Below are 26,737 nucleotides of genomic sequence, written 5' to 3'. Positions count from 1 at the left end.
TGCTGGAAGACTGAAGGGTGGCTAATGGTCTTTTGTTTTTCTTCTTCTTTTATCTTTTAAAATCTTTTTATTAGTTGTTTTTCAAAAACAAAAACAAAACAACAAAAATAATGATAAACATAGCAATGATATTGATACATAGGGATCAGGATTACATTAATAACAGGTTTAACCTAAATAGGAACCTCAGGAAGGCCCTCAGCATCCATAAGGACTCATCACACCCCTGCCACGGTCTGTTTCAACTACTTCCCTCCGGCAGACGTTACAAGGCCTTCTACGCCCGAACCTCCAGACTCAGGAACAGTTTTATCCCAAGAGCTATAGCGGCTCTGAACCGGCCCTAATGAGTGCCCCCCCACCCACCCCCTTTGGACAGTTTCCCTCAGATGGTCACGTCAATCAATTCAGCTTGTTTATTTATATATTGTATTTATTTACCTTTCTTGTACATCAGTGGAGCTGCACACTAAATCTCGTTGCACTGACGTGCAATGACAATAAAAGATATATTATTATTATTATTATTATACGAGTCCAGTGTCAAAATACACATTGAATATAGACCTCCCGGTCTCTATGTAAATATAATTATGTGTTTAAAAGAAAACGTGTATCTATAACAAAAACAAAAAGATCAAAAGAAAAAGAGAAAAAAGGAAAAAACAAAACCTCCATAAACTAGTTCTCTTTAATATAACCATATCTTTCCCAGTCATTCTTAATTTTTTAATTGTATCTATTTGTAATTTCAAAATCAACTTGTAAATAGTCGTTATTAAGCTTTTCTGATAAGGGTTGAAATGTAAATATTTTCTAAGATTTTGGTTTAATGTGGTAACGGAAAAAAGGGTAGAGTAGCTTTCACAAAATGTCTAATTTGTAAATATCTAAAAAATTGTGAGTTAGGTAGATGATATTTATTGGAGAGTTGTTCAAAAGACATAAAGCAACCGTCCAAAAACAAATCACGAAAAGCTACAAATCCCTTCCTCTTCCATAACAGAAAGGATTGATCAGTACTAGCAGGTTGGAAGAAAAAAAATAGATTTGATAGGCCTCGATAAGATAAAATCATTCAATCCAAAAAACTTACGAAATTGAAACCATATTCGGAATGTATGTCTTATTATTAGATTAGTCGTATATTTATTCAATCTCGTAATTGTAAAAGGTTATGAGGCCCCTAGAATAGAAGCCAATGATAGCATGTTGGCCTTTATAACACGAGGAATCGAATATAGGAGCAAAGAGGTCCTTCTGCAGTTGTACAGAGCCCTAGTGAGACCGCACCTGGAGTATTGTGTGCAGTTTTGGTCCCCTAATTTGAGGAAGGACATTCTTGCTATTGAGGGAGTGCAGCGTAGGTTTACAAGGTTAATTCCCGGAATGGCGGGACTGTCATATGCTGAGAGAATGGAGCAGCTGGGCTTGTACACTCTGGAGTTTAGAAGGATGAGAGGGTATCTCATTGAAACGTATAAAATTGTTAAGGGCTTGGACACGCTACAGGCAGGAAACATGTTCCCGATGTTGGGGGAAGTCCAGAACCAGGGGCCACAGTTTAAGAATAAGGAGTAAGCTATTTAGAACAGAGACGAGGAAACACTTTTTCTCTCAGAGTTGTGAGTGTGGAATTCTCTGCCTCAGAGGGCGGTGGAGGCAGGTTCACTGGATGCTTTCAAGAGAGAGCTAGATAGGGCTCTTAAAAATAGCAGAGCCAGGGGATATGGGGAGAAGGCAGGAACGGGGTACTGATTGGGGATGATCAGATTGAATGGAGGTGCTGAATGTCCTTCCTCAAATTCGAAGGGCCAAATGGCCCACTCCTGCACCTATTGTCTATTAATAACCCTTGCATAGAATCACGTTCAAGATTTATCCATCCTGGGCATTGCGTATCTTCTAAATGTTTTGTCCAAAACGTTAAATAACGAGCATTAACTGCCCAATAGTAGAATCTAAGGTTCGGCAGTGCCAAACCACCGTCTTTTTTTGTTTTCTGTAAGTATTTTTTACTTAGTCTGAAATTTTTATTCTGTCATATATATGAAGACATTTTGGAGTCAATAATATTAAAGAAAGATTTTACAATAAAAATTGGTAACATCTGAAATAAATACAAACATTTAGGTAAGATAAACATTTGAATAGCCTTGATTCGGCCGATCAAAGATAAGGACATTGGTGACCATTTAGTAAACTGTTGTTTGATGTGGTCAATTAGAGGTGTAAAATTAGCTTTAAATAAATCCTTGTGGTTCTTGGTAAACTTAATACCTAAATAAGTAAAACATTTGATAGTCAATCTAAATGGAAATTGTCCATAATTCAAAACTAGATTGTTTAATGGAAAAAGCTCACTCTTACTAAGATTTAGTTTATAACCAGAAAAAGTACTAAATTGATGAAGTAATGCTACTATTGCCGGAATAGATTTCTCATGGTTAGAAATTAATAATAACAGATCATCTGCATAAAGGGATAGCTTATGTGTCTTATTCCCGTGGACAATACCAAAAATATTAGGGCATTCCAAAGCGATATCAAACAATAAAGGACTTAAAGGACAGAGATTAGTATACAAACGTAAAGCTCACGGTATTGGGGGTTCAGTATTGATGTGGATAGAGAACTGGCTGGCAAACAGGAAGCAAAGAGTAGGAGTAAACGGGTCCTTTTCACAATGGCAGGCAGTGACTAGTGGAGTACCGCAAGGCTCAGTGCTGGGACCCTAGCTATTTACAATATATATTAATGATCTGGATGAGGGAATTGAATGCAACATCTCCAAGTTTGCGGATGACACGAAGCTGGGGGGCAATGTTAGCTGTGAGGAGGATGCTAGGAGGCTGCAAGGTGACTTGGACTAGGTGGGTGAGTGGGCCAAATGCATGGCAGATGCGTATAATGTGGATAAATGTGAGGTTATCCACTTTGGTGGCAAAAACAGGAAAGAAGACTATTATCTGAATGGTGTCCGATTAGGAAAAGGGGAGATGCAACGAGACCTGGGTGTCATGGTACACCAGTCATTAAAAGTAGGCATGCAGGTGCAGCAGGCAGTGAAGAAAGCGAATGGTATGTTAGCATTCATAGCAAAAGGATTTGAGTATAGGAGCAGGGAGGTTCTACTGCAGTTGTACAGGGTCTTGGTGAGACCACACCTGGAGTATTGCGTACAGTTTTGGTCTCCTAATCTGAGGAAAGACATTCTTGCCATAGAGGGAGTACAGAGAAGGTTTACCAGACTGATTCCTGGGATGTCGGGACTTTCATATGACGAAAGACTGGATAGACTCGGCTTGTACTCGCTGGGATTTACAAGATTGAGGGGGGATCTTATAAAAACTTACAAAATTCTCAAGGGCTTCGACAGGCTAGATGCAGGAAGATTGTTCCCGATGTTGGGGAAGTCCAGAACAAGGGGTCACAGTTTAAGGATAAAGGGGAAATCTTTTAGGACCGAGATGAGTAAAAAATATTTTTTACACAGAGAGTGGTGAATCTCTGGAACTCTCTGCCACAGAATGTAGTTGAGGTCAGTTCATTGGCTATATTTAAGAGGGAGTTAGATGTGGGCCTTGTGGCTAAAGGGATCAGGGGGTATGGAGAGAAGGCAGGTACAGGATACTGAGTTGGATGATCAGCCATGATCATATTGAATGGCGGTGCAGGCTCGAAGGGCTAAATGGCCTACTCCTGCACCTATTTTCTATGTTTCTATGTAATCTATTCATTAAAAAGGCTTCTTTATAAAACCTTGCAAAGCCAGGGAGACAGTAAACTTGAGAATTACTTTAAAACATTTCCACTGTAAACCCATCTAAACCGGGAGCTTTACCAAAATTCAACGAGAGGATTGATTTCTGTATTTCTTCTTCTTCCGTGATGGGTTCATTTAACAACAGAGACTCATTATGTGATAAATTTGGCAAGTTCAGTTTCTTCAAACACTCGTGCATTACATTGGAATCAGTAAGAAGTTCTGATTGGTATAGGGAGGTATAAAATTCCTGACAGGATTGATTAATTTCATCATGGGTACAGTCAGTGTACAATCCCGTTTACTCACTTTAGTAATCTAACGTTTGGTCACCGCTTTCAACTGATTAGCGAGTAATTTACCAGATTTTTCGCCATGTATATAAAATTGACTTTAAGTAGCTGATTCTCAATCGGTGATACTAATAACAAATCATGTCTCAATTGAAGTTCAACTCTATTCTTATAGAGCTCTAGACTAGGAGCTTTTGAATATTTTGTATTAATTTCTTTAATCTCGTCAGCCAATGTACGTCTTTCATTTTGAGTTTTTTTTAATCCTGCAGAGTATGAAATAATTTGTCCCCTAATATATGCCTTAAATGCATCCCAGACTACCCCACTGGATATTTCTTCAGTAGAATTTGTTAAGAAGAAAAAAGCAATCTGATCTTAAATAAAATGAACAAAATTTAGATCTTGAAGAAAAGTAGTATTACATCGCCATTGTTTAACACTAAACTTGGGGTCAGGTAGTTTAATTGATAGTTTCAATGTTGCAAGATCAGAAATAGCAATTGCATCATACACACATGCAGTGACCGATCAAACTAGCCGAGAATCTATTATAAAGTAGTCAAACATAGAAACATAGAAAATAGGTGCAGGAGTAGGCCATTCGGCCCTTCGAGCCTGCACCGCCATTCAATATGATCATGGCTGATCATCCAAGAGTAACTATGATATACATGAGAGAAAAAAGAAAATTCTTTGTCATTTGGGTGTAGGAATATTAGTAGTAAGCACAAGGTAGTGATTGTGGGAGATTTCAATTTTCCACACATAGACTGGGAAACCCATTCTGTAAATGGGCTGGATGGTTTGGAGTTTGTAAAATGTGTGCAGGATAGTTTTTTGCAGCAGTACATAAAGGTACCAATTAAAGAATGGGCAGTGCTGGACCTCCTGTTAGGAAATGAGGCAGGTCAGGTGGCGGAGGTATGCGTTGGGGAACACTTCGGGTCCAGTGATCACAATACCATTAGTTTCAATATAATTATGGAGAGGGTCAGAACTTGACCTAGGGTTGAGATTTTTGATTGGAGAAAGGCTAACTTTGAGGAGATGCGAAAGGATATAAAAGGAGTAATTGGGACAGTTTATTTTATGGGAAGGATGTAGAAGAGAAATGGAGGACATTTAAAGGGGACATTTTAAGAGTAGAATCTTTATGTTCCTGTTCGGTTGAAAGGAAACAGTAAAAATTGGAAAGAGCCCTGGTTTTCAAGGGAAATTGGACACTTGGTTCGGAAAAAGAGAGAGATCTACAATAATTATAGGCAGCATGGAGTAAATGAGGTGCTTGAGGGGTATAAAGAATGTAAAAAGAATCTTAAGAAAGAAATTAGAAAAGCTAAAAGAAGATATGTGGTTGCTTTGGCAAGTAAGGTGAAAGTAAATCCAAAGGGTTTCTGCAGCTATATTAATAGCAAAAGGATAACGAAGGATAAAATTGGTCCATTAGAGAGACAGAGTGGACAGCCATCTGCAGAGCCAAAAGAGATGGGGGAGATATTGAACAATTTATTTTCTTCGGTATTCACCAAGGAGAAGGATATTGAATTATGTGAGGTAAGGGAAACAAGTAGAGTAGCTATGGAAACTATGAGATTCAAAGAAGAAGAAGTACTGACACTTTTGAAAAATATAAAAGTGGATAAGTCTCCAGGTCCTGACAGGATATTCCCTAGGACATTGAGGAAAGTTAGTGTAGAAAGAGCAGGGGCTATGACAGAAATATTTCTAATGTCATTAGAAACAGGAATAGTGCCGGAGGATTGGCGTACTGCGCATGTTGTTCCATTGTTTAAAAAGGGTTCTAACAGTAAACCTAGCAATTATAGACCTGTTAGTTTGACTTCAGTGGTGGGTAAATTAACCATATAACCATATAACAATTACAGCACGGAAACAGGCCATCTCGGCCCTACAAGTCCGTGCCGAACAACTTTTTTCCCTTAGTCCCACCTGCCTGCACTCATACCATAACCCTCCATTCCCTTCTCATCCATATGCCTATCCAATTTATTTTTAAATGATAAAAACGAACCTGCCTCCACCACTTCCACTGGAAGCTCATTCAACACCGCTACCACTCTCTGAGTAAAGAAGTCCCCCCTCATGTTACCCCTAAACTTCTGTCCCTTAATTCTGAAGTCATGTCCTCTTGTTTGAAGCTTCCCTTTTCTCAAAGGGAAAAGCTGGTCCACATCAACTCTGTCTATCCCTCTCATCATTTTAAAGACCTCTATCAAGTCTCCCCTTAACCTTCTACGCTCCAGAGAATAAAGACCTAACTTATTCAACCTTTCTCTGTAACTTAGTTGTTGAAACCCAGGCAACATTCTAGTAAATCTCCTCTGTACTCTCTCTATTTTGTTGACATCCTTCCTATAATTGGGCGACCAAAATTGTACACCATTCTCCAGATTTGGTCTCACCAATGCCTTGTACAATTTTAACATTACATCCCAGCTTCTATACTCAATGCTCTGATTTATAAAGGCTAGCATACCAAAAGATTTCTTTACCACCCTATCTATATGAGATTCCACCTTCAAGGAACTATGCACGGTTATTCCCAGATCCCTCTGTTCAACTGTATTCTTCAATTCCCTACCATTTACCATGTACGTCCTATTTTGATGGAAATTAATGGAAAGGATACTTGGAGATAATATATATAAGCATCTGGATAAACAGGGTCTGATTAGGAACTGTCAACATGGATTTGTGCCTGGAAGGTCATGTTTGACTAAACTTCTTGAATTTTTTGAAGAGGTTACTAGGGAAATTGATGAGGGTAAAGCAGTGGACGTTGTCTATATGGACTTTAGTAAGGCCTTTGACAAGGTTCCTCATGGAAGGTTGGTTAAGAAGGTTCAATTGTTGGGTATTAATGCTGGAGTAGCAAGATGGATTCAACAGTGGCTGAATGGGAGATGCCAGAGAGTAATGGTGGATGGTTGTTTGTCAGGTTGGAGGCCGGTGACTAGTGGGATTCCTCGGGGATCTGTGTTGGGTCCACTGTTGTTTGTCATGTACATCAATGATCTGGATGATGGTGTGGTAAATTGGATTAGTAAGTATGCAGATGATACTAAGATAGGTGGTGTTGTGGATAATGAAGTAGATTTCCAAAGTCTACAGAGAGATTTAGGCCATTTGCAAGATTGGGCTGAAAGATGGCAGATGGAGTTTAATGCTGATAAGTGTGAGGTGCTACATCTTGGCAGGACAAATCAAAATAGGACGTACATGGTAAATGATAGCGAATTGAGGAATGCAGTTGAACAGAGGGATCTGGGAATAACTGTGCATAGTTCCCTGAAGGTGGAATCTCATGTAGATAGGGTGGCAAAGAAAGCTTTTGGTGTGCTGGCCTTTATAAATCAGAGCATTGAGTATAGAAGTTGGGATGTAATGTTAAAATTGTACAAGGCATTGGTGAGACCAAATCTGGAGTATGGTGTACAATTTTGGTCGCCCAATTATAGGAAGGATGTCAACAAAATAGTGAGAGTACAGAGGAGATTTACTAGAATGTTGCCTAGGTTTCAGCAACTAAGTTACAGAGAAAGGTTGAATAAGTTAGGTCTTTATTCTTTGGAGCGCAGAAGGTTAAGGGGAGACTTGATAGAGGTCTTTAAAATGATGAGAGGGATAGACAGAGTTGACGTGGATAAGCTTTTCCCATTGAGAGTAGGGAAGATTCAAACAAGGGGACATGACTTGGGTAAGGGACAGAAGTTTAGGGGTAACATGAGGGGGAACTTCTTTACTCAGAGTGGTAGCTGTGTGGAATGAGCTTCCAGTGGGAGTGGTGGAGGCAGGTTCGATTTTATCATTTACAAATAAATTGGATAGGTATATAGGGACTAGGGGAAAATAAGTGTTCGGCACGGACTTGTAGTGCCGAGATGGCCTGTTTCCGTGCTGTAATTGTTATATGGTTGTATGTGAGATTGTCACTGACCTACTGACCATGTGTGCTTTCTCTTCCAGCTATCCTGGATTCCACCGGCCATGGCCCACGTAAGTACCCAGGTTACTGGTTACTTTGGGCTACTGGTTACTTTGGGAAGCTGCTCCACACCCTCCATGGAATCCCCAGTTGTGGGCTGAAAGCTTGGCTCCCCTTGGCTCGGGTGTCAGGGGACCTGCCCTGTCCCACAGCAGTGGGTGGGCCGTGTGATGGGCCGAGAGGCTTCCTCCCTCAGTGCAGAGACACCAGTAGCACTGGGTCTGTATGAAGGGGACATCTGAGTCCATCAATGTACAGTACTGACACCATAGTAACACTGGGGGTGAACGAGGAGACATAGAAAATAGGTGCATGAGGAGACAATTCAGCCCTTTGAGCCAGCACCGCCATTCATTGTGATCATGGCTGATCGTCCCCTATCAATCCCTTCATTTGAGGAAGGACATCCTTGTGATTGAGGCAGTGCAGCGTAGGTTCATGAGATTGATCCCTGGGATGGCGGGACTGTCATATGAGGAAAGATTGAAAAGACTAGGCTTGTATTCACTGGAGTTTAGAAGGATGAGGGGGTTCTTATAGAAACATATAAAATTATAAAAGGCCTGGACTAGCTAGATGCAGGAAAATTGTTCCCAATGTTGGGCGAGTCCAGAACCAGGGGCCATATTCTTAGAATAAAGGGGAGGTCATTTAAGACTGAGGTGAGAAAAAGGTTTTTCACCCAGAGATTTGTGAACTTATGGAATTCCCTGCCACAGAGGGCAGTGGAGGCCAAATCACTGGATGGATTTAAGAGAGAGTTAGATAGAGCTCTAGGGGCTGGTGGAGTCAAGGGATATGGGGAGAAGGCAGGCACGGGTTATTGATAGGGGACGATCAGCCATGATCACAATGAATGGCGGTGCTGGCTCGAAGGGCTGAATGGCCTCCTGCACCTATTTTCTATGTTTCTAATAACCCGTGCCTCCCTTTATTCCACTAGCCCCTAGAGCTCTATCTAACTCTCTCTTAAGTCCATCCAGTGATTTGGCCTCCACTGCCCTCTGTGGCAGGGAATTCCATAAATTCACAACTCTCTGGGTGAAAATGTTTTTTCTCACCTCAGTCTTAAATGACCTCCCCTTTATTCTAAGACAGTCAGCAGAACACTTCCTGGTCAGTGCAGAAAGTGGTTGGGGTTGGGTGTGTATCAGGTTAATCCCCACGACTCTCCCTGGTGGGGGGGGTGTAGAAGGGGACATGGACACTGGGACCCTCCTTGGTCAGTTCAGACATTGGGTGGGGGGGTGTACAAGGGGACATGGTCACTGGGACCCTCCTTGGTCCGTGCTGACACTGGGTGGGGGATGTACAAGGGGACATGGTCACTGGGACCCTCCTTGGTCAGTTCAGACATTGGGTGGGGGGTGTACAAGGGGACATGGTCACTGGGACCCTCCTTGGTCAGTTCAGACATTGGATGGGGGGATGTACAAGGGGACATGGTCACTGGGACCCTCCTTGGTCAGTTCAGACACTGGGTGGGGGGGTGTACAAGGGGACATGGTCACTGGGACCCTCCTTGGTCCGTGCTGACACTGGGTGGGGGGTGTACAAGGGGACATGGTCACTGGGACCCTCCTTGGTCCGTGCTGACACTGGGTGGGGGATGTACAAGGGGACATGGACACTGGGACCCTCCTTGGTCAGTTCAGACACTGGGTGGGGGGGTGTACAAGGGGACATGGTCACTGGGATCCTCCTTGGTCCGTGCTGACACTGGGTGGGGGGGTGTACAAGGGGACATGGTCACTGGGATCCTCCTTGGTCCGTGCTGACACTGGGTGGGGGGGTGTACAAGGGGACATGGTCACTGGGACCCTCCTTGGTCCGTGCTGACACTGGGTGGGGGATGTACAAGGGGACATGGTCACTGGGACCCTCCTTGGTCTGTGCTGACATTGGGTGGGGGAGTGTACAAGGGGACATGGTCACTGGGACCCTCCTTGTTCAGTTCAGACATTGGGTGGGGGATGTACAAGGGGATAAGGGGACACAATCTGTGGTTCTGGATCCTGACCTCTCTCCACCCTCTGTTCCAGGTCTGATGCCCGCTACGGTTGCTTAACCAGGCCGCTAGCACGGTGCAGCTTCTGCCGCCGGTGACTGGTCAGGACCGCACGGTTTCCCCGGGACTGGGCAGTGACTCGGGACTCACCGGGGTGGAGAGCTGCTCAGTCCCGGATGTGGAAGTGGTTCACTGGTCATCGTGGGGTAGAGGTTCACCTGCCGACTCAGTGTGATGGCAGCTCGTGCCAACTGGTGATCGTCACCAACTCACTGCACAGGTGAGGTCTGGGGGTCAACCCCGAGACTTCTGGAACTCCCCCTCGCTCCAGTCTCACTGATGGTAAAGCTGCATCTATCTACCTGTTGCTATTTTCTACACTTTACAATGAATTGGCTTTGTATAAATCCTCATCTCTGTACCTGTCGCTGGAACATTTGATTAAAGACTCTGGGATACTTGTCACGTGTTGTGTCACTCTCTGTTGCCACAATCGGTCACCTGCTGGTACTGTTCTCCCAGCTGCTCCCAGACCCACAACACCAGGGGCCTCAAGTCAAGTCAAGTCACTTTTATTTCTATAACACATTTATAAAACAACTCTCGTTGGCCAAAGTGCTTTACATTGGTGGAGGTACTAACGTTATACAACAGTGGTTCATAGATTAAATACATACATCACTACATACATATAGCCCTTGCTCAGAGGATGTCAAGAAAGGCTTGGGAGTAGAGATGAGTTTTAAGTCTCGACTTAAAGGAGTCGATGGAGGGGGCAGTTCTGATGGGAAGAGGGATGCTGTTCCACAGTCTAGGAGCTGCAACCGCAAAGGCGCGATCACCCCTAAGCGGGATGTTCAGTAACCCCAAGTCGGCCGATGTGAGGGACCTGGAGGTGGCCTGGTGGGTGAGCAGACTTGATGTAGGAGGGGACAAGCCCATTAAGGGCTTTGTAGACATAAAGGAGGATCTTGAAATGTATTCGGAACCACACAGGGAGCCAGTGGAGAGAGGCCTCAGTTCCTCACTGAATGTGGTGCTGGACACTGGTCAGACACAGACCCTCCCACAAGCAGTCAGGGTCCAGGATAAATTGGATACTTTGCTTCCCGCTGTGTGGACTCGGACCTGGGGTGAAGGTTGTTTACCTTCTGTCCTTCACACCTTCCACCCACACACAGCCAGGAGGTGATGGATGGGGCATCGATTGCCTGTAGCGGGAGGTACAGTCATTGACTCTGTTCCCCCTCAGCCTGGGTTCAGTCAGTGTCACTGGTCCTAAACATCACTGATGGTGGGAGTGATCTATGTGTAACCTGAGTGAGTTGATGTGTAAGGCATTGATCTGCTCAACCAGCCCACAGGTCCTGCTCCCCAACCCCCTCCTCAACATGGGCTCAACCAGCCCACAGGTCCTGCTCCCCAACCCTCTCCTCAACATGGGCTCAACCAGCCCACAGGTCCTGCTCCCCAACCCTCTCCTCAACCAGCCCACAGGTCCTGCTCCCCAACCCCCTCCTCAACATGGGCTCAGGTCCTGCTCCCCAACCCTCTCCTCAACATGGGCTCAACCAGCCCACATGTCCTGCTCCCCAACCCTCTCCTCAACATGGGCTCATCCAGCCCACAGGTCCTGCTCCCCAACCCTCTCCTCAACATGGGCTCCTCTCAGGGCAGAGGGGAAAACACAATGGTGATGATCAAAGGAGACCAGGAACTGCAGATGCTGGAATGTTGAGCAATGCAGTGCTGGAGGAAGCTTTGGTTTGGGGCCCTTGTATTTTGGGGATGGTGGGCAAGATAAAGCTGAAACCATATGAGTGGGACAGTTGAGGGGGTATTTTACACATTGGAGTTCAAAGGCTAGTGATGAAAAGAGTAGAAAAATGAAATGTTAAGGGATAGGATTGGACGGGGAAGAAGTGAAAATCAAACTACAAAGAGGAAATCTAAAATAATAACACTGAAGAATTCAACAGGTCAGTCGGTGTTTGCTGATGAAGCAGATGGAGGAAATCTCCAGTGGGAGCTGAGCAGAGGGAGTGTGGGATAGTCTGATGCATAAGTCTGTTCTCCAGGGTGGGGGTGTGTGGGGGGGTTATGGGCTTAGGGGGGTGGTTTACACCCCAGGATGCTGGGATCAGTCAACAGCTTCAGTGAGGGGTAAGGGACAGAGGGTGGGTCTGTGTGTGGTGCGTGGGCCAACAAAGGGCTGAATGGTGTATGGGTCTGCAGTGGGTGGAGGGAGAGTGGGGACATCCACAGGAGAAGGGAGCAGAAGGTGCGGTGATCTGGGAAACATTCTAGGGAAGTGCAGGGAGACGGTTGGGTGGGGAGGGATGTGGTCAAACTCCTCATCTATGGGAGAGGGCTGCTTTAGTGTGGGACTGGAGGGAAAAGTTATGGGAATGGTGGGGGGCAGCTCTGAGGGTCAAGAGGCGGGGATTGGAGGAGGGACAACAGGTTTGATGGAATGAAATGGAGTGATGGAACGAGGAGAAGATCTTGGGAAAGGTTGTGGACAATGGAAGGAAACCACGGGTTGGGCCAGAAGATGAGGCTCCATCGCATCTGGGTGACCCAGGCAGAGCTGGCTGGGCCCAGCTTCACCTGAGGCCCTGACCACAGTGTCATCATCACCCAGTGGGGGAAGGGTCGGCATGGGCATGGATGAGTCGGGCACGGGCAGGTGTTGAAGGGGGTGGGTTGAGGGTAGTCGGTGGGGGTGGACAAAGGAGGACAGCCAGGTGGGACATGTTGACAACACAAGCTCCTGGTGCTCTGAACTGGGGCACGTGGAGAGAGAGGGGGAGTTGGGCTTGTCAGACAGTGGTGCTGAGGTCAATCAGCCATGGGGAGAGACCCAGGACCTGCTCAACTGCAGTCTGGGGAGGGGACAATGGTGGTGGCTGCTTGGACAATGAAGATGTTGGCAGCTTGGACAGTTCTCCAATCCCAAAACATTCCCCAGACTGGTAGGAAACGGACGTCGGTGTGAGAGAGAGGGAGGGGGAGTCTGGAAACACAGTGTAGCTACCCCACCCCTGGGGAAACGTGAGATCTGTCACTGAGGAAGTGGTGATGGAGGTAACAACAGGTCTGGGAAAAGGTGGCCTGGACATGTCTGAGAAAATGGTTTGTCTGTCTCGGAGGTGGTGACCAGCAGTGACATGTGTGAACCAGTCCCTGCAACGTACTTGCACCATCACAAGTCCTGTGCTCAGGTGCTGCTGGTACGTTAAGATTAGAAACCAGGATCTGCAGGTGCTGGTTTACAAAAAAAGACAAAGTGCTGGAGTAACTCAGTCAGGCAGCATCTGCGGAGAACATGGATAGGTGACGTTTTGGGTCTGGAACCTTTTCCACACCTGTCAGGTGCACATTCCTGGGGTGACGTGTGGACAAGGGTTGAGGTCTGGGGAATATGTCTAAATCAGAGGGTGGACATGAGTCAGCATCAGCTTGTGTGAGTGGCCCGTGGATGCTACAGGGAGCACAGCAGCTTGTGAGTGGTCAAGGGCATAACAGGTGGAATAAATGCAGAGTTTGTTAAATGTAGAGAGTAGAAGGAGCTGATGTCCAGATGGGGCCCATTGTCCCTGCACACAACTCACTGAATGTGTAGGATCAGCAAGCTACAAGGAAGGTGCACGGGTCTGGGTTACATGGGTGCCTGGGACACTGAGCTTGGGTCTGGTGAGGGACTGGAGCAGCAATGGTTCCTGTGACAGTGGTTCCTGTCACAGTGAGTTTGCCCTCTGGTCCCACATCCAGAATCTTGCAGAGAATAAAATAAAACACTAGGGTGGGGTTGAGTCTGAAGCAGAGTTATGCTTCACAGCATTGACACTTTAGAAATGGGAATGTCCCACCCGAATGGCCCCCCCCCCCCCCCCCCCCCTTCTCCTCGCTCATGGCAAATCCATATTCTCATCAGGAGAGAGGGAGACATAGATATGGATGGGTAAAGTGTGAAAACAAAACATCAAAGGGGACGTTCAAGGAAAATCTTTGTTAGCTCGGAGATGGGAATAACAGAGATATAATATAATCGGGAACAGTTAGGCTGGAGAAGGAGGGCAAACTTGAAGTTATAGGTCAATGTTCATACTGCTGGGGTGCAAGCTACCCAAGCGAAATGTGTAGGTGCTGTTCCTCCAATTTGTGTTGGGCCTCACTCTAACAATGGAGGAGGCACAGGACAGAAAGGTCAGTGTGGGAAGGGGAGTTAAAGTGCTGGGCAACCAGGAGATCAGATAGGTTTCAGCGATTGAGGGGAGGTGTTCAGCTAATCAATCACTGAGACTGTGCTTAGTCTCGCTGGTATAGAGTCCACACCTGGAACAGTAGATGAATTCGAGGAGGTGCAAGTGCCTCACCTGAAAAGACTGTCATAGTCCTGGGATGGAGTCGAGGCAAGAGGTATAGGGACTGGTGTTGCATCTCCAGCAGTTGCAGGGGAAAGTACCCAGGATGTGAGTGGTTTGGGTGGGAAGGGACGAGTTAACCAGGGAGTTGCGGAGGGAGCGGTCTCTGTGGAAAGTGGAAAGGGGTGGAGATGGGAAAATGTGGCTAATAGTGGGATCCTGTTGGAGGTGGCGAAAATGTTGGAGGATTATGTGCTGTATGGGGACCTAGTTGAGGACTAGGGGACTCTGTCATTTTTGCCCTGGATTTGCCTGCCTGTCACTTTTACTTTTCACCTTGCTACCTATTGCTTCTACCCTCATTTTACACCCCTCTGTCTCTCCGCTCACACATTTAGAAACCCTTTCCCTTTAACTCCATCCTCCACTATCCCATTTGACACCCCACCCCCCCTTATTCAGTTTAATACCAACCGTGTAGCAGTGGCAAACCTGCCTGCCAGAATGCTGGTTCCACACCTGTTAAGATGCAATCCGTCCCTTTTGTACAGTTCCCCCTTACTCCAAAACACATCCCAGTGATCTAAGAATCTAAATCCCTGCCCCGTGCACCAGTTCCTCAGCCACACGTTCAGGTCCCGTATCTCTCTGTTACTGCTCTCGCCAGCACGAGGAACTGGAAGCAAACCGGAGATAACAACCCTGGAGGTCCTGCTTTTCAGCATTTTTCCGAGCTCTCTAAAGTCACGCTGCAGAATATTCATCCCCTTCTTTCCGACATCGTTTGTGCCGACATGCACAACCACTTCCGGCTGTTCACCTTCGCCCTTGAGGATTTTCTGCACTCTGTCCGTGACATCCTGGATCCTGGCACCAGGAAGGCAGCACACCATCCTCGCGTCCCGTCTGTTGCCGCAGAAACCCCTGTCCGTACCTCTCACAATGGAGTCTCCCACTACAATGGCGTTGCCTGACATTGGCCTATTTGGTTTTGGCTCAACAGCCCTATTTGCTTCGCAAGCCAATCCGCCGCCCAGTGTAAACACCTCTTCTGTCCCGACAGCTTCTAAGTGGGTGAACCTGTTCACAAGAGGTACAACCCCCGGGGACGTTGGCATTCCATGCTTCCCTCCCTTTCTCACTGTCTCCCACCTTCTCTCTTCCAGTACCTTAGGTGTAACAATCTTACTGTAGGACTTGTCGAGGAACGACTCCGTTTCTCGGACAAACCTGAGGGCATCCACTTGCTTCTCCAGTTCCCCAACACGGCCCTTCAGGAGCTCTACCTGGATGCACTTCTCACATTTGTAGCAGCCAGAGGCACCAGCAGTGTCCTTGACCTCCCACATACTGCAAGCATCGCACTGAATCAGCTTGCCTGACATCTCCTTCTTTCGTCTCTCCCTTGCCAACGGTTTGCGTAGCCTCCTCTCCTCAGCCTCCTCTCCTCAGCCTCCTCGCCGAAGACTCTCGAGCCAAAGACTCACACTTTTCTCACAGGGCACTTCCCTCACAAGGCTGCTCCCTCACTGCTGCTTCCTAAGAGCCGTCTTGCTTATATTGACTGATTCACATTCCCCATATTCCAGACAATAACCATCGCTAACCAGAGTTGAACCACCTGCCTTTAGCAGGCAATGGCATTGCCATCCCAATATCACTTAGGTTAAGAATGGAAACAGGAATAATCCAGGAAATTCTAGGTCAGTGAGACTCATGCCAGTGGCAGAGGAGCGTTGGACAGGATTCTTAGGGATAGGTTTTATTCACATTTAGAAGCTTTGTACAGGACAGGGTTGTCTTGCAGACTTGCCCATGGGTATTTGGTGCAGGTGACTAAAGTGAGGAGGGTAGGGCAGTGGATGTAGAAAGAAAGAATGGCAAGTGCTGGTTTACAAAGAAGGACACAAAATGCTAGTGTAATTCAGTCTGTTCGACAGCATCCCTGGATAACATGGATAGGTGATGTTCAGGGGCAGGAGCCTTAGACTGATTGTAGGGGGGAAGCAAGCTGGAAGAGAGGATCGGCAGGAGAAGCATGGCAGGTTACAGGTGAACTCAGGTGAGGGGGGTTGATAGGCAGATGGCCAGAGATGAAAAAGCACTAGATGTAAGACAAATCCTTGAAGAGTTGCGAATTGTGAAGCCAAAGGAAAGGATCTAGGTGGAGGGGGAGGAGAAAAATAGGTGTGTCCAAGTTGGGCATGGGGGGGAGAAGGAGGGTGTGGGGGAGAAAGGGGGGGAGAGAGGAGAATGTTTGTTAGAGGGTATCTAACATTGGAGAACTAGATGTTCATAACTTTGGCAAGGCCCTTATCAGCACTGATGTACAGAGGAATCTTGGGGCCCAGCTCCCTGAAGTAGCGTGGTAACGAAGGCAATATGGTACGCATCCCTTCATAGGTCAGGTATAAGAGTCAAGAAATCATGTGTAGGAACTGTAGATGCTGGTTTAAACCGAAGATAGACACAAAATGTTGGAGTAACTCAGCGGGACAGGCAGCATCTCTGAAGAGAAGGAATAGGTGACGTTTCGGGTCGAGACCCTTCTTCAGACAATAAATCACATAATGTTACAGGAAGTGTGTGAAGACTCTGGGGAGGGTGCTGAAGAGGTTTACCATCATGCTGCCTGAATTAGAGGATAATAGCTATGAAGAGGTTGGATAAACTTAGATTGTTTACGTTGGATTGTTGGATGCTCTGGGAGACCTGGGTAGAAATAAATATAATGATGAGTTGCATAGAGAGGCTGGACACCATTTTCCCCTAGGATGGAAATGTCAACAATTATAATAATGTCAACACTCCGAGCCAGCCTGGTCATAACCATTATTCTAAAGCTGGAAAGATGTGTTAGATTGGTTCCCCAATCAGCATGGATCCACTTCTGACTCAGTAAGTGTCAAGTGTGTTTCATTATCATATGCCCTTAAACAGAACAATTAAAGTCAACTTACAAAAGCACCTCAGGTTTGGAAACACATGAAAACAAATATTCAATAAAAAAACAATATAGTACAAAACAAAACAAAAGCCCAACATCTCCACGCAAGGACAACAGTTCATTGTTCGCGGTTTAGTTGGTGTTTGTAATAGTGTTCAATAGCCTGATGGGTTTTGGGAAGAGGTTGTTCCTGAACCTGGAAGTCATGGTTATCAGCTCCTCTACCTTCTTCCTGATGGCAGGAGTGAAATGAGAACATGGCCAGCTTGATGATGCTGGCTGCCTTTTTGAAGCCGTGGGGAGATCAGGTGGGGAGACCAGGAACCATGATAGACCCTATGGTGGGGAGATCAGGAACCATGATAGACCCTATGGTGGGGAGATCAGGAACCATGATAGACCCTATGGTGGGGAGATCAGGACCATAATAGACCCTATGGTGGGGAGATCAGGACCCATAATAGACCCTATGGTGGGGAGATCAGGACCATAATAGACCCTATGGTGGGGAGATCAGGACCCATGATAGACCCGGGCAGTGTCCACTGATAAGAACAGAAATTACACTTAAACTGAGCCAAGAGGCTGGGATTATTTTTACCAAAAATAAACTTTATTCAGAATAAAAAACTGGATACAAAACATATGCAAAATATAACAGTGCAAAATATAACTCTTTTGACATTCTCAATGTCTATATATTGATCAGTGTCATATTCCACAGTTCTTCTTGGTTTCTTGGTCCTCCAAAATATTCCAACTGGAATTTAAACTGGAGGTGGTGAAGGGAGGGATTAAGCCAGAAAGGGTTATTGGGAAGAAAGAGCTACTTTAAATGTAGTTGCATCTGGTTGGGTAACTATAGTTGGGTGGAGATTATTCCATGCTTTAATTGTGCGTGGGAAGAACGAATTGCTGTACACATCTGTCTTTGTAGCTGGGATCACAAATTGGATCGAATGCCCTCGTCTGCTCCTAATTGGTTTGGGTTTGGTGTAGGTCTTGTAATCTATGTCGAGCTGACCATTTAACATTATATAAAAACAGGTCACACGGTGAGTTTCACGTCTGTCTTGGAGAGGGTTCCACCCCAGAGAATTCAGAAGTTTGGTGACACTCGCTTCTCTCTCATAGGTGTTAGTAACAAATCGAGCTGCCTGTCTTTGGACACGTTCGATGGAAGAAATATTTTTATTTGTGTATGGGTCCCATGCTGCAACTGTGTAGCCCAAATGAGGTCTAACGAGGGTGAAGTATAGTTTCTCCTTGACAGAAGTTGAACAATGATGAAAGTTGCGCCTCAGGAAGTTTAGGACACCTGTTGCTTTCACTGTTGCATGATGAGTCTGACCATTCCAACGCAGATCATTCTGCAATTTGATGCCAAGATACTTGGTTTGTTTGGATTCTTCAAGGGTGGCACCAAGTATATTGTAAGATGTTTCGCCTGGATTCCTCCTTCTGGTGACACGCATAGTTTCACATTTGGAAGGGTTGAACTGCATGCCCCATTGTTGTGACCACTCAACCATAGTATCGAGATCCTTTTGGAGAGCATAGTGTTTAGAAACTATCCTAAACCAAGCACCCATGTCATTCATCTGGTCCCTTGGGGTGACATCCCTTCCCTTGTGTGAGGGGTGTCTTCACCAGATTGTTCCCCTCAATGTCCCACTGTGGAATGACCCTAAACTGTGGTCCACCCCCACAGAGCCTTGGCGTGGTCTACACCAAGCTTCAGAGATGCCCTCAGCGTGTACTTCTGCAGTGTGAAATAGGCCAGTCAGCAACATTCCTGATGGACATCTAGCTGTGCTGGGACTCTAACAATGCTCTGGCTGGGAGGGCCCATCTCACCGCCACCCAAGCAAAGAGTTAGAGCTTTTTTGTGTGTTCTGGCGATGAGGCGTATCGGTAGACAAGCTGGGCATTCTGACTGCAATGCGTCTGTAGAGCTAGCTTCTTTCAGACGGGCCACTGGGGGAGGGGTTGTCAGTAATATCATCAACCACAAGCAACAGAGAAACAGAGTGCAGCCTCCCAAACCGCAGACTCACTAACATGGGGAATAAACAGCCAATGAAGCTATAGCTTGTCACCTGTTGCCGGGTAGGATCTGTTTTTGAAGTCTGGTTGGGACTAAGATATGTAGAGATCATCTGTATCTGAGGGAATGGTAAATAGAGGTGAAGGATGGCAGCGAAAGGGGAACATAATAACGCACCTATTGTCTCTCCACTTACTGGTTAGCAAACAGTAAATGCTTTTCACTGTACCTTGATACATGTGGCTATAAACTAAACTCAAACGCAAAACCGTGCTGGAGGAAGTCAGTGGGTCAGGCAGCATCTGTGGAGGGAATGGACAGATGACATTTCTGGTTGGGACCCTTCTTTCATCTTTGTTGTGGGGGTAGAAAGCTGGAAAAGACACATGAGGGCAGGACAAAGATGGGCAAGTGTTGGGTGGATACAGGTGGAGGTGGTGATTGATGGAGGGTTGGAGTGGGTGACAAAAGAATCTACAAAACTGTCTCACATCTCACGCCCACATGTCTCTGTATTTATCTCTGGCCTTTGTTGCAATCATCTATCTACCAAAACCCCCCTCGCCTGTGTCTACCTGCCGTGCTCTGTCCCCTTCTCCCCTCAACTACAATCAGCCCAAAGTAGAGTGTTGACTAGAAACATCATCTATCCATGTTCTCCAGTGTTGCTGCTAAACCTGCTGAGTTACTCCAGTACTTTATGTCCTTTTGTGCATTAACCAGCATCTGCAGGTCTTTTTTTCTAGGTTTCGACAAAAGCTGGAAGTGTAAAGAAGACAAGAAGGCGCTAGATAAGGAGAGATATCTCCCAAGTTACCTTTTTTTTGTGTTAATGTAGAATCTCATAGGATTCTGCGATGACATATCTGCCAAGATATTTGTGCCCACCTGATTTCTTTAAGTGCACTCCTATATTGCTTCTGCTCCTCAAGGGAATTGCTTAATCACAGCAATCTATACCTGACATATACCTCCTTCTGGATGTTGGAAATCTGAACTAACGGAGAATGTTGGGAATGTCCAGCAGGTTAGGTGGCAACTGAGCTAATGTTACAATGGATGATTTACATCAGAACCTGTCAGTAACCGGCACAAACTGGAACGGCTGGTTATCTGAAATTGAACCATGGTAGATGAAGACAGAAGGTGGGGTGGTGGGGTATGAGATTGAACGGTGGGAAACTGGAACAGAGGGTTTGTGGAGATTAGAAACAGCAGCAGATGATCCATATGGTGGTGTTGATATGAGGAAGGACAAGGATATAATTATGGAGATGGAGATCACACCAGGGATTTGCAGGGTTCTGATGAGTAGGAGTCAGGGGTGAGGACAACAGATACTGTAGTGATGATCCAGAGGGTGGGAGTGGGTGAGGAAGGGAAAGGAGGGAGGGAGAGCTGCGAGGGACCAGTGGCCATCCCAGGCGCTGAGAGGGTTTCAAGATGTCAGAGAGCTTGTTCAGATTGCTCAGTGGGGGAGGGTTTGGCTGGAAATCACCAACTCCAGGCAGTAGAGAAACAAAGTAAACCTCTCACGTCGCTGACCCACAAACTAACAAAACTAGCCAATACAACAGTGTGGTTACAGTTTGTCACGTGTTGCCGGGTAGGATTTATTTATGAAACCTTGTTTGGATAAAGATACGTCAAGTTTGTTTTAACCCCATATGTACTGACAATGGAGCAATGGAATACTTACTTCCTGCAGCTTTATCAGCCCATTAACGCAGCAACACAAATAAATGTACAATAGATTTATAATCAGTAATTGCAAAACTGATCAAAGTGTAAAACTGTTGTCAGCAGTGGAACCAAACCCAGTCCATATTAGATCATCGTTGCTGAGGTAGGATTGTGGTTAGTGTGGTGCAATGTTTAAGGGAAGAAGCTTCTTGCTCTTGAACATGGAGGGAATGATTCTCAACATTCTTCCCAATGGTAGCAGTGAGATGAGAGCATGGCAGGATGGTGGCAGTCTTTGATGATACTTGCTGCCTTATTCAGGCAGTGCTACCTGAAGTTCAGTTTGATGGTTGGGGGAGGGGTCAGTATCCATGAAAGACCAGGCAATGTCCGTCATTTTCTGTAGCCTTTGTTCCTGGACATGCCCCTGTGGTCATGTTCTCAAAACCTGCACGGACCAACTCACGGGAGATTTTGTGGACATCTGCAACCTCTCAATACTGAGGTGTAAGGTTCACACCTGCTTTAACAGGTTATTGATAATACCGGTGTCCAAGAAGAGTAAGGTGCATGTCTCAATGACACATGGCAATGATGGCAGTAATGTCAGTGGAGATGATGTGTTTTGAGAGGTTCGTTGTGGAACATATTCACCATCTCAACAAGAACCTGGACCCACTGGACCTGCTACAATAGATCAATGGGGGATGTAAACTGGCAACAACACTTCCTCCTTGATAACCATTAGGTATCTCAGGAACACCTCAATGCTGCATGCTGAGCCCCTGCCCTAACCACGCTATATCCATGACTGAGTAGCAGAACACAGTTCCAACTCCATCTTTAAATTTGCTGACGACACCATCGTTGTTGGAGGAATTATTGGTAAAGATGGATCAGAGTATAGGAGGGAGATCAATTATCTGATTGAATGGTGACAGAACAACAATGTTGCTCTCAACACCAATAAGACCAAGGAGCTGATTGTTGACTTTAGAAGATGTTGGCTAAGGATCCACTAACCTGTCTTTTTCATCATATAGTTGGAGGTGGACCCACGTAATAGTGATATTTCATGAATCAGGAATGGTTCCAGATGATTGTGAAATTGCCAATATTACTCAGTTGTACACGTAGGGAGCAAAGTAGAACAGTGGAATCACTGGGCTGACCAGAGATGCTTCATTCCTTCCATTCCTTCCTTCTCTCCAGAGATGCTGCCTGACCCACTGAGTTACTCCAGCATTTTGTGTCTACCTTCGATTTATACCAGCATCTGCACAGTGGAAACTATAGGCTGGTTAGTCTGACTCAGTGGGCCGAATGGCCTGATTCTGCTCCTATCACATGTGACATTCCACCCCCTCACTGATCCACTTGAGCCATGACCAGTTTTTCTGCCACCTGTTGTGTCACTGCTCTGTGGGCCAACAAGTGTTCATCCTGATGGCCATCTTTGTGTGTGACTGTATCAGGCTGTGTGTAGAGGCAAAGCATGTGAGCACGTGGGCACTAAGTGTCACGATCTGCTGAGGCTCCATCTGTCCCTGGTGTTGCGAAGGATGGGGCTGGGGAAGATGCCGCATAATGTCCTTCATGGAAAGGTTCTTTCAGACCAACACCCTTGACCACCAGGCCATCGGGCAGTGGTCAGCAGGGAACGTCTAGCAGACATTGTGGGGAAAGGATTAGATGGATGCTGTGGCATGGTTCACCAAGCAGACTGCCCAGCTTGTCTAGTGATTGCCTCAAGGGGTCTCCTAGACAGATCCTTCCTGCACCGTCGGAATCTTACTACCAGCACATGCTGTCCTCAGGGCGGATGCTATGGAGAAGAGATGGGTGCCCATCCCTTCCCAGAGTGTGGATTTGTGAAGAGAATCTGCAGAATGATTCAAGGGTCCCGGGCATGATTTATCCCATACAGCTCCTTCACAGAGGACTCTCTGATTTATGTTCTGCTCACAGGAACACATTCGGAGATGGACATCAACTGCTACTGGAAGGTCATCAACTCTGTGGAAGATGCTCTTCGGTCTGATCGAAACTTGCTGATCAACTAGCAGAGCGTAATGTCCATCAGGGAATGTTGGCTACTGGCCTGCTCCAGATTACTGAGGGACACACTGAATCTTGGTGCAGCGTATGCCAAGGCTCTGTGGGGGATGACCACAGTCTAGGGTCCTTCCGCTGCTGGACATTGGGAGGGGCAGGGTATGATGAGATGTCCCTTAAACGAGGAAGGGAGATCACCCCAGAGGGCCATAAGAGTGGTAAGGGTACCTGGTATTAAAATAGTTCTGTGAACACTACCAAAGGAATGTACCCAAGAAAGGAAAGAAAGTTAGTGTAGAAATAGCAGGGGCTATGACAGAAATATTTCAAATGTCATTAGAAACGGGAATAGTGCCGGAGGATTGGCGTACTGCGCATGTTGTTCCATTGTTTAAAAAGGGTTCTAAAAGTAAACCTAGCAATTATAGACCTGTTAGTTTAACGTCAGTGGTGGGAAAATTAATGGAAAGGATACTTAGAGATAATATATATAAGCATCTGGATAAACAGGGTCTGATTAGGAACAGTCAACATGGATTTGTGCCTGGAAGGTCATGTTTGACTAATCTTCTTGAATTTTTTGAAGAGGTTACTAGGGAAATTGATGAGGGTAAAGCGGTGGGTGTTGTCTATATGGACTTCAGTAAGGCCTTTGACAAGGTTCCTCATGGAAGGTTGGTTAAGAAGGTTCAATGGTTGGGTATTAATGGTGGAGTAGCAAGATGGATTCAACAGTGGCTGAATGGGAGATGCCGGAGAGTAATGGTGGATGGTTGTTTGTCGGGTTGGAGGCCGGTGACTAGTGGGGTGCCACAGGGATCTGTGTTGGGTCCACTGTTGTTTGTCATGTACATCAATGATCTGGATGATGGTGTGGTAAATTGGATTAGTAAGTATGCAGATGATACTAAGATAAGTGGTGTTGTGGATAATGAAGTAGATTTTCAAAGTCTACAGGGAGATTTAGGCCATTTGGAAGAGTGGGCTGAAAGATGGCAGATGGAGTTAAGTGTGAGGTGCTGTTAAGTATGAGGTGCTACATCCTGGCAGGACAAATCAAAATAGGACGTACATGGTAAATGGTAGCGAATTGAGGAATGCAGTTGAACAGAGGGATCTAGGAATAACTGTGCACAGTTCCCTGAAGGTGGAATCTCATGCAGATAGGGTGGCAAAGAAAGCTTTTGGTGTGCTAGCCTTTATAAATCAGAGCATTGAGTATAGAAGTTGGGATGTAATGTTAAAATTGTACAAGGCATTGGTGAGGCCAATTCTGGAGTATGGTCGCCTAATTTTGGTCGCCCAATTATAGGAAGGATGTCAACAACATAGAGCGAGTACAGAGGAGATTTACTAGAATGTTGCCTGGGTTTCAACAACTAAATTACAGAGAAAGGTTGAACAAGTTAGGTCTTTATTCTCTGGAGCGCAGAAGGTTAAGGGGGGACTTGATTGAGGTCTTTAAAATGATGAGAGGGATAGACAGAGTTGATGTGGACAAGCTTTTCCCATTGAGAGTAGGGAAGATTCAAACAAGAGGACATGACTTGAGAATTAAGGGACAGAAGTTTAGGGGTAACATGAGGGGGAACTTCTTTACTCAGTGGTAGCGGTGTGGAATGAGCTTCCAGTGGAAGTGGTGGCGGCAGGTTCGATTTTGTCATTTAAAAATAAATTGGATAGGTATATGGATGGGAAAGGAATGGAGGGTTATGGTCTGAGTGCAGGTAGATGGGACCAAGGGAAGATAAGTGTTCGGCACGGACTTGAAGACCGAGATGGCCTGTTTCCGTGCTGTAATTGTTATATGGTTATATGGTATCGTCGCTGAGACTGTCATAATATTTCACTGTTCTTGTTTTGTATATTTTTTTTTATATTAAATAAAGTTTATTTCTGGAAATAAAATAGATGGATCCTTCACTCATATCTCCTGTGTCCCTTTGCCCTGCTCTTGCTTCCCTTCCCCTAAACAGAACAAGGACAGGGTTCCCCTGTTCCTCACCTTTCACCACATCAGCAGCCGCTTCCAACACATTTTTCTCTGACCTTTCTGCTGCCTCCAACTCAGTGACCGCTTCACAGAACTCTTGCGTTCAGTCTGCCAGATCTCTGAGCTGCTGACCATTTTAATTCCTCCACCTTCCAGTCCCATACTGACCCTTCTATCCTGCACCTCCTCCATTGCCAGAGTGAGGCAACACACAAACTGGAGGAACAGCATCTCATATTTCGCTTGGATAGCTTACAACCCAACAGTATAAACACTGAGTTCTACAACTTTTGGTAACCTCTAACAAAACCACCTCTTTCTCCCCACACCCTCTTTCTACCCACACCCCCTCCCCCCAAACTAGATCTGTGCCTATTTCTCCTCTCCTCTCCAACTACATTGTTTCCTCTGGCTTCACAATTCGCAACTTTTCAATGCACTTGACTAGGGATTCACAACCATCTCATTTGTTTAAGATTACTGTATTTACCTTATTTACCCCTCTCCCCTGCCCTCCTTCGCCTCCTCTATTTACCCCTCCCTCAGACACATCAGCTGCATCAACAACCACGAGGGGGGGCAGTCTCTGCAGACCTGGGACTGGGGGTGAAACCTCCCGGGTCCCAACCAGGCCACAGAAACAAATCCTACCCAGCAACAGGTGACACGCTGTAGCCGCAGTATTTCACTGGCTGTTTATTCCCCATGGTAGTGAGCCTGCGGTTTGAGAGACTGCACTCTGTTTATCTTCCTCTTGTAGTTGGCCATTTTCCAGCCAACCCCTCCCCCCATCTGAATCAGATCTCCTCTCTCCCAATTCCAGGAAACACACCGGCATCTCTGGACAAAGTCCCGTGCAGCACCTCCCTCCCTCCCACCCACTCCCAGAAACAACCCCCTCCTTGTCTTTCCTTCACCACCCCACCATCTGTAACATTGCCTACAGTTTCTGCTCTCCTCACCCACACAGCTACCACTCTGTAATCACCTGTCACAGTCGATCACCCACCCACCCCGGGGGAGGGAGGAGAACACACACTCATGCTCGACGGCCTCTCGAGGTGGCAAACCATTTGAATTCTCCTTCCCATTCCCAAATTAAGAGAGAGCTAATTAGGGCTCTTTAAAATAGTGGAGTCAGGGGATATGGGGAGAAGGCAGGAACGGGGTACTGATTGGGGATGATCAGCCGTGATCATATTGATTGGCGGTGCTGGCTCGAAGGGCCAAATGGCCTCCTCCTGCACTTATTGTCTATTGTCTCTAACAACCCCAATCACCTCTCCCCATGCCCACTTTCTCCCCCTCTTGTGCCCATCTATACTCACACCTCTTTCTCCCCTCCCCATCTACCAACATTTCCTGTCTTCACAATTCGCAACTCCAATCCTTTTGACCCACTAGGAATTTCATACATTCTCCATTATTTCAGATTTCTAGCACCTGTGGTGTGTCCCTCCCACGATTCCGACGTCCTTGGTTACTCCTCTCCTCTGCCCTCTTCACCTCCTCTATTTACCCCTCCCTCAGACACATTCACAACAGAGGGGAGCGGTCTATGTAGCCCTG

At 46.1% G+C, this 26,737-nt stretch overlaps 1 long non-coding RNA gene across 1 annotated transcript; it reads right to left on the bottom strand.

Moving 5' to 3' along the window:
- Window positions 1-232: 232 nt before the first annotated feature.
- On the bottom strand, window positions 233-25,453 carry LOC116990218. The gene is made up of 3 exons (XR_004416474.1): window positions 25,318-25,453; window positions 11,722-11,727; window positions 233-245 (listed from the first exon to the last, which is right to left on the bottom strand). It is a non-coding gene; the product is annotated as an uncharacterized LOC116990218 (long non-coding RNA).
- Between the last annotated feature and the right edge of the window lie 1,284 nt (window positions 25,454-26,737).

Source organism: Amblyraja radiata, chromosome 30 (genome assembly GCF_010909765.2).
Source record: "Amblyraja radiata isolate CabotCenter1 chromosome 30, sAmbRad1.1.pri, whole genome shotgun sequence".
In the NCBI taxonomy this organism is placed as follows: domain Eukaryota; kingdom Metazoa; phylum Chordata; class Chondrichthyes; order Rajiformes; family Rajidae; genus Amblyraja; species Amblyraja radiata.
This window is presented reverse-complemented; position numbering and strand designations above follow the sequence as displayed.